Source organism: Apteryx mantelli, chromosome 9 (assembly GCF_036417845.1).
Source record: "Apteryx mantelli isolate bAptMan1 chromosome 9, bAptMan1.hap1, whole genome shotgun sequence".
NCBI lineage: Eukaryota > Metazoa > Chordata > Aves > Apterygiformes > Apterygidae > Apteryx > Apteryx mantelli.
The window spans coordinates 15,796,184-15,804,866 of record NC_089986.1 but is presented as its reverse complement, the minus strand read 5'-3'; the positions used below and the strand labels follow the sequence as shown (position 1 = coordinate 15,804,866).

The 8,683-nt window shown below is 50.5% G+C and overlaps 1 long non-coding RNA gene across 1 annotated transcript; it reads right to left on the bottom strand.

The window, feature by feature from the left end:
• Positions 1 to 4,962: 4,962 nt before the first annotated feature.
• On the bottom strand, positions 4,963 to 6,335 carry LOC136992605 (uncharacterized). The gene is made up of 3 exons (XR_010884962.1): positions 6,224 to 6,335; positions 5,374 to 5,474; positions 4,963 to 5,281 (listed from the first exon to the last, which is right to left on the bottom strand). It is a non-coding gene; the product is annotated as an uncharacterized lncRNA (long non-coding RNA).
• Between the last annotated feature and the right edge of the window lie 2,348 nt (positions 6,336 to 8,683).

Genomic DNA, 8,683 nt, shown 5'->3' with positions numbered 1-8,683 from the left:
CTGGGGAAGAAATACACTTTGAAGGGCATGAGAAATAGCGTGGAAACAAGACATGACCTCGTTTACTGCTTTTCATAGCAGTCATAGGGCTAGCAAAAGGAATGGGAAACCACAATATTATTTATTCTATCTATAAAAAGTGACTATATAAGATCTTGTTCTAGTAAATGGAGCAGTGAATTCCCCTTTCTCTGTGACTGCTCCTGAAGACATGTGACCTATTAGATATGCTGCCGTTGTAATGGAAATAAGTAGCAAGACTATTTTAAACCAAGAAGAACTGAATGTCTGGAGAAAGGAGGGGGAAAAAGGATTGGGCGACATGGAAGAAAAGAAAGGCTTCATCTGTGGCAATCTTGGGCATTTTGTACAATTTACTTCTAAGCTGTTTCACAAGCTGTTCTGGCAGGGAAGTAATAATAAATTGTTTAAAAACTCAGGCTTGCCAATGTAGTTTAAGGAGCATTAAAAGGAGATTTTTAAGGAATTGTGTCTTTCACTGCATATGACTCATCTTCTTGAACAGTAAAACTGTAATTGCAAATTACTAACCACCGTTTCATGGGACACTCCACATACCTATCTGTGCATTCCTGTGCTCCAGCGTTTGGTTTAGAAGTCAGATTTTCCTGTGCAGACTTTGTGTGCTCTCGGCTATCTCGGGCAACGTACAACAACCCAGCACACCTCTCCCACAGCCTTGCACTGAGTACCACTGCTGCTGCCAACCTTGAAAACCTCAGCAGGCGGAGCGTGCCGCAGCCTGCCTTGTGCCCAAGCAACCGGGGCGGGAAAAGCAAATAGCAGTGGCATCAGATGATCCCTTCTCGTCTCCGAATGGGGCTGGTCCCTCAGTCTCCTCCACGGCAAGATGGTGTGTTTGCAGAGTCCGTGACCAGATCTGGGCTAACCGAGGGCCTGTTTGGTTTGGAGGTGGGTTCATAACCTACTCTGAGTTAAGGCACTTATTTGTATAGTTGTACTAGGAAAGATAAGGTGGAACACACAATACATACATTAAAAAGACTGAATAATAAAATAAGCAGTAGGTTTTGGTCTATTTTCTCTACTACTTGGATATCTTAGTTTTGTCAAAAGACAGATTTTATATCGAACACAATCTCCATTTAGGGTCTTGTGTTTGCTGATTTAGAAATCCTGTACAGAAGAGAAAAACCTTGCAAATGTTCTTAGAGCACAACGATTTTTATGCCTTGTAGCAGAGCACGTGGCCCCTGTCAGCTAGGTAATAATGTACAACAGGTGACAGAGAGACGTTTTCTGCCCTGAAGAGTTTACAGCCTAAGATGAGAGAGAACAGTGGATACAGCCAGACTGGGAAACATATAAAATACAATTAGTCAGCCTGAGAAAAGGCACCCACTAAATGCCACACGCCTAATTAGCATCATTCAAGGCATCTGTGCCTCCACCAGGCAAAATGCAGTGTTCTGTGCAGAAAAGCTGGACACAGAAAACAGCCTGTGCCTGGTGCCCTGGGGAAGAGGCTGCGGAGGGGAGCAGCCAGGAGAAGCCACGCGAGGAAAAGTCTTCTAGTCGCAGGAAGCTGTAGAGGTGAGCCCTGGTTTTATTAGTGGGACCCGAACCCAGTCCAGGTCATTCAGAAAACAGGTTCAGGTGGAACGCACGCGGCCACGCAATCAAAATAGTCATGGGAAGCCTATCGAGAAAGGCTGCTGGGTTTGATTTCAGCAGGCTGTTACAGCTACTTCCGTCCTCAAGCTCCAAGCTGCTTGCCTGCTCCTGCATTATTGAGCAAAATCTCGAGGAATTATAATGGCTGTGAATGGCCACAACATTTCCAAAAGAAGTGACAGCATTAGATGGGGTGTTGTGGCTCATTTCCTCATGTTACTGAGTCTCACAAAGGTGAACCGAACTGAGGAAAACTGTGTCTATTCCTCCTGTAACGATTTTTTGCTTGGTTCTCCCAGATTGAACACCAGACGCTTTAACAGGATCGAACACAATGATTTATTGGTAAGTCATAACTCCTTTTGTCTCGTGACCTGTCCCTTTCCTCGAAAAGATGCAGCTAGCAATGCTTCAAGACAGCCAGACTTGCCAGTCATCTCCAGCGTTACAAAACAGAATAACGCCAAAAGAACTGGAAAGCAGCTGAGAAACAGCTTAAGGAGATGGGTGGAGGGAACATGCCAACCACAAAATTAATCTTTGAATTAATTAAAGCCTGCATGGTCTGAGGTTTGTGAAGCAATAAACGAGTTCAAATTTGCCAGGGACTGAAAAAGAAAAGCAATTAGGTGTAAGGGAAACCTTCTAATGTGGATAAAGATAATACATTAGAATATGCAACGGGTTGAAAAATATGATGAGAAATTAACCTTTAAGTGGAAATGACTGAAGGAGTTCTGATGAAGGACATGTAAGCATATATGTATCAAAGCAGTTCTTCTTACTCTTTTTAAGAACAGGGAATAACAGAATAAGAGCTTCTGTTTAATAGCAGTAATAACTCCATAATGCTTTTCCTTTAAGCCAAATGGTAGACTTTGTCCACCAGTCAATACTTAGCCGCCCCCCCCCCCAAACCTTTTTGTTGGCTTTTCCTCATCAAAGCCACGTTTCCGGGGCTGTATGGATTTCTGCTCCTTCCATTTACATGTTTTTGTTCTATCTCTTTCTATCCATATCCAGGCAGAACAGTACCCAATTAAATCTCCCTACCTCTGTATGACTGTTCTGGGTGCTGACGCATACCTGCATCTTACATGGAGGATGCAATGGATTGCATAAGGAAACACCCATTATACGGGCTGGGAACGGAGGGCAGCAATTGCTCCTCAGCTGCTGTCCTGTTTCGCCAAGCCAACAAAAAAAAGCCTTCTGACTTTGTGCTGAGATGCAAGGGGGAGTTGCATAACAGTTTTAGGGTAAGTTATAAAGACAATGCAAGCAACTATAAATGTATGTATAGAAAACAGCTTAGGGTAACGCTGTGCTAGACTTATCCTGATAGGTGAAGAGAATTTATCCATGGAAGTGACCATGGTTTGGTCTACTTGCAACATACAGAGGCAACAGACTTCCATCAGGCAAAATGTGTTTAGGTATTTAGTGCCACAAAAGTGCCAGATTTGCAAGGCTGAAAACATTCATGAGCAAAAGAGAGCCTCAGGAAATACTATGACACAATCCGAATGGAAATTGGGGGAGTTCTTTACAAACCTGTTATTAGATGACTCAAATCCTCACAATTTCAGTGTCACAAAAGGAGGCTTTTCTGGTTTAAAAAACAAAAAGAAACACCCTCTGCTTAAAAAGCAGCAATAAAGAATTATATACTGATGAAAATTTGGCAAGCTGATAGCAATGGACAGATGAACAGTTTGGAAACAGAGACCATTAGTTAGGGAAATTCAATGAAAAAAATCTATGGCCAATATGATCGATCACCACACGGTGGTGTTTCCTTCAGGCACAAAGAAAATCCTAACAATGATTTAGGTGGGATATTAGATTAAGACAGCAACACTTCAGTGAAAAAAACCCTGGAATTATTCAGTAAATATTCTGTTCTTCATTTGGAAAATGGACAGAATGATGTACCCATATTTAATAGAAGTATGTTCCTCTTCCACCTGTAACCAAGGTGAATGATAAACTAATAACCATTGTTAAAACTAAGGCTGGAAAACTTGCACACAGAAGTATTTTTATAATTGTCTGAGAAGATCATCAAACCTTTAATACCGATTTCTCAGCAAATACTGTATCACTGTAGAATTTCCAGATAATCAGGGAAAATTACTGTTGAGTCAGCATGTAAAAACAGTAACTGATGTGTCCCAGGTAAGAAGCAACCATAGCTTGGCTAATTTGATGCCAACCTTTGGTGAAAGCCCTAAGCAGGCTGATGAAGAATGCAGTCAATACAGAATTAAACTGCAACATTACTACAGAAGGCACCTTAACGGAAAACAGATGTTGTCAAAGAAACTTTTTTACACTTTTTTGGTGAGGAGCGGACGGGGATGACCATTCTGACTTGACTCAGATCAGCTTGATGTTATGCCTAATCGATGGGCTGCCGCCAGAAGAGGCAGGTTTTTTTCTCTTTTCCTTTTCCTCTCATTCCCTTAAACAGTGGTCACATGCCTGCCTGGTGAATCAATTCGACTGCCTGCGCCAACAGAACACTATTCCTTTTCTATTTTTCACTGGCATAGTTTCCTGTTGGATCACCTTGCTGAACTGACTCATCCTGTGGCAGTGTGATCATTAGAGCAGATGCAGAGGACGGGGTGAGAGCGCACCGCCGGGGAATGAGCTGGTCTGTGTGACGGACTTATCCCATCCCCTTTCAGAAGCAGCTGCCTTTGCATGAGATAACACGCAACGCTGAACAACTCCCTTCACCTGGAGCGACTATTTGAAAAAAAAAAGTACTATGTGAAAATAAATATAGACCCTGTGAAACGGATTACAGTGCTCTTCAAAGTCTGATAAAATCTGAAAAATTAACCCATCAACCACCTAAGGGCATGTTTAGTGAAGTCACACAGGAGTCCCTTTTTTGCCCTACAATGTTTATTATCCTTATATATGACCTAGAAAAACCTCAAAATAATTTCTGGTATAGTGTGTGTGGGGAAAATGCATAAATTGGTGGGATTAGTAAGCAAGAGTGGGACAAGTCAGTCACACTGACCCAGCTTGTTTATTTGGCTGGGTTCATCTGAGCAATATCAATTTTACAAAACTAAACACCTGGTTCTAGGAACTGAGAACACAGCACACACAGGTTTCAGCGGAGCACGTCGTGGAAAGCAGTGGCATGGAAAAGGACTGCCGAGGAGGAAAATAATAAGCAACTGAGTGCTAAGCATGTTGTTTACGTAGACACCATTAAATTTCCAGGTAAGTGTATCATTAGCTGACTGCAAATGCTGTTGACAAAAAACAGACTTAGAGACTGGGTTATTAAAAGCAAGCATGTATTTTACAGTGGGGTGTGGAACAGGAGAAATTGGCCTTTTGAACCCTTGTTGTGTTACAACAAATAGGAGGCTGAGCAGTCTGTAGCTGACAACAATATTCTTCTTTTAAACCACGGGGATTCGGTTCTCTCCCATGACTGACACAGGGATCTCTAATGGAGCCATTTCGTAAATGGTGCCTCTGCTGGAGTTTTCAAATATTCGCAGAAAGGACTATCATCATCTCTTAATGGGAGATTTTCCATGAGCCACTTCCCCTCTCTCTCACCATTATATAACATCCTTGTGGCAACAGATGCCTTTATGGAAAAATATTTGGAAAGTGGTTAGTGCAGTTTTAGATACTATCAGCTGAATGTAACAGCTGGAAGCAAAGAAGTGCCAGACTTACAGGACCAGGCAGCTTTCCGCAGCCTGCCAGCTGAAGCCCGAAGGAACAGGGTTTGGAGATTACTTTAATTGAGTTTCTTCATTCATCTTACGCAGTGTGTACTATGAATCAGGTAGTGAAAAAAAACCCAGCATACTCGCCTACTCTTCTATGTGTCTTGATTTATTGTCAGACCCACTACAGTGTAAAGACCTGTCCTGGACGGGTAGTAATTCCCCCAAGAGAGGCTTAAAATGCCTCAGTCTAGCACGCTGTCAACCTCTGCACTATTTGCCATCCTATAACAAGTGGGGACCGCGGCAGCTACCGGCAGCCACGTAAAGTCTGCACCCACGTGCCTCAGCCCTTCCCTCCAGCGCGCATTCCTTCAGCTCTCCCCGAGCGAGCAACTGACATTCCCAAAAAAACACCTTTCACTCTCCCTTGAGGAATCAGCCCCTAAATGCTCAGACTTCTCCAATGCCCCACGTCTTCCAGGGGAAACGTCTAGCCTCACAGCCCCCCAGCGCATCACCTGCAGGCCAGCCCGCTGCCCACCTGCGAGTCCCCGCTCGCCCCCAGGACACCTCCCACTTGCCCACGCGAGCCTCGAGCGGGTCCCCGCAGCCTCCGCCCGCTCCTGAACACCCAAACGCCGCCCTGCACTGTCCCCAAGGCGTTTCTCCAGCCTTGGAGACTGTCCCAGCAACCCCAGAGGATTTCAGCACCATGCCCTGGATGTAATAACCCCAGGAACGCAAATCTTATGTCATCTTGCTGGTTCTCCTCTACCCCGCAGCGACTTCAGCCTCACTTTTCCCCCCGCACAGATCTCACTCCCCACCACCAAATTCCTCCGAGCACCGCGCACCGTTCCTCCTCCTCCTCCTCTTCCTCCACAGGTCTCCGCGCGGCTCCCTCACAGCTGCAGAGGCCCCCGACGTTACAGCCGGGGCCATCGGCTCCGCCACCCCCTGCCTGTGGGTGCCCCAGAGGCCCCCGCGCACCCGCATCGCCCCCCTGCGCGGGCGCCCTTGGCCGGTGCCCGCACCCCTTCCCGCTGCTCCCGGCGAGGCTCTCGATGCCGCTGCGCCCCCTCCATCGCGCCCCGGCCACCGCTCGCACGCCGGGTCCACGAACACCGACCCCATACCCACTGCCACCCTGCTCTGGGCTGGGACCACGGCCCCCTGGTGCCCCTGAGCCCCCCTGCCCCCCATAGCTAGCCCCCTCCAGCTGTCCACCACCATGAGACCCCCCCAGAGATCCCCGCCAACGGCCACCTGCCTGCCCCACAGACCCCTCCAACCCCATGGCTTTCCCCCTGCCCCAAGACCCTGCATCCCCATCCTCCCCACGGCTCTCTCCCTGCCCCACAGATCCCCCCCCCAGCCCCACACCTCTCCCCCTGCCCCTGAGACCTATCATCCCATCCCTCCCACGGCTCTCCCCCTGCCCCAAGGATCGCCCAGCCAGCCCCACGGCTCTCCCCCTGACCCGCAGAGCCCCCCAGCCCCACGGCTCTCCCCTCCCCTGAGACCCCTCATCCGCCAGCCCCACGGCTCTCCCCCTGCCCCACAGACCCCCCGCCAGCCCCACAGCTCTCCCCTCTCCTGAGACCCCTCATCCCCCAGACCCCTCATCCGCCATCCCCACGGCTCTCCCCCGACCCATAGACCCCCCGCCAGCCCCACAGACCCCCCAGCCCCACAGCTCTCCCTTGCCCTATGAGCCGTCATCCCCATCCCTCCCACGGCTCTCCCCCTGCCCCACAGACCCCTCTTCCCCCCGCAGCCCCCCGCCCCAAGCCCCGCCCCCCGCCCCTTCCCGGGGCGAGGCCCCGCCCCCCTCGAGCCCCGCCCCGCCCCAGGGCCGGGGCCGAGGCCGGGGCCGCACCGCCGCCCGCTCTTCCGGCGCGTGACGGGGGCGTGCCGCGGTGGCGTCACTTCCGCGCCCCCTCCCTGCCCCGCCCAGCGCGGCCGGCGCGTGGAGCCGGTTGGCGGCGGTTCCGGTGGCGCCTCGCGAGGCGGCCGCGGCGCGGCGCGCGGGGCGGCCGTGGGGTGGGGTGGGGCGGGCGGGGGAGAGCCGGTCCCGCTCCCGGTCCCGCGCCCACCCCGGCGACATGGGGTTCAGCTGAGGGCGCCGGTGAGTGGGGCCGCGGCGCCGCGCGGCCGGGCAGGTGAGGGGTCCGCGGGCCGCGCCGCGCCGGGCCTCCCGGCCGCAGCGCCCTGCGGCCACGGCGGCCTCCTCGGCGGCGCCGTCGTGCCCGGGCCGGGGGGCTCTGCGGGGGCCGGGGCGTCGGGGCCGTCCCGCACCTCCGCCGCCCGCACCCGCGCCGGGGCGGCCGAGAGGCGGCGGGCACGAAGCCGGCGGCGCCGGGCCGCCTCGCGGGGCCGCGCTCCGGCCCCCGCTCCCCCCGCGCCGCCGTGGCCCCGCTCTGCGCCGGGTCCCTCGTGCGGAGGCGGCGGGGCCTCGGGGGGGTTCGCGCCGGGGCACCTTCAGCAGCGCGGGTAACCGCCCCATCGCGCCCTTCCGCCCGCTCTCTTCTGCTTTCAGTTCTGCGTGCGGAGTCCTGATCGTCAGGCGTCGCAGTTACATCAGTAGAGAGCGCGTTCTGCCGTTTGGGCACACTTAAATCTGTTTTGCGGCGGCTGGGCCAGTTGAAATTGTTAGTATTTGTGTAGCAGAGAGAAACTTCCCCAGCAGAGTTCAAGAAGCGGAATCAATGCTTCTCATCTGGTTTTGAGCAGAGGAGTCAGTGTGCTTGCTACACTGCTGTTGACAAAGGTTATAGAGTATTTTTCTATCAGCTGAGCTGTGGAGATGGTGACCTCAGGCTGCAATCACCTCTGACATCGCTGCTTCATCCAAAAGAGGATGCGTATCTATGCTTGTTAAGTGTGAAACACCTATTAGGTGAATTAAACACTGAGAAATGAAACAGAATTGGTTAGGTGGTTTTTAAAAATGACTGCCTTATTCAGACAGGTCTTGCATATTCCAGAAAGTACTAGGGACTTGCCTTGCTAGAATAAAGGCAGTTAATAGCTTTACATTCGCCTGCCCGTTAAGTGCTTAGCATGGCTTACTGGCCTGTTGTCATGTGTCTTATTTTTAATAATCAATCAGTGATACTACTGTCCTCTTTAGGCTGCTTCTCTGCAATCATGTTAACAGCTGAAATGAGAATTTTGCCTTTGAAATTCAGAGCAATTAAAATGTGATCTTAATTCTTTAAAGAATATCTCCTTTTGTTTAAATACAGCAGCATTTCATTGCAATGCATAAGATGAAAAGAAAAAAACGTTAATATCTGCAGTGTTGGCTATAA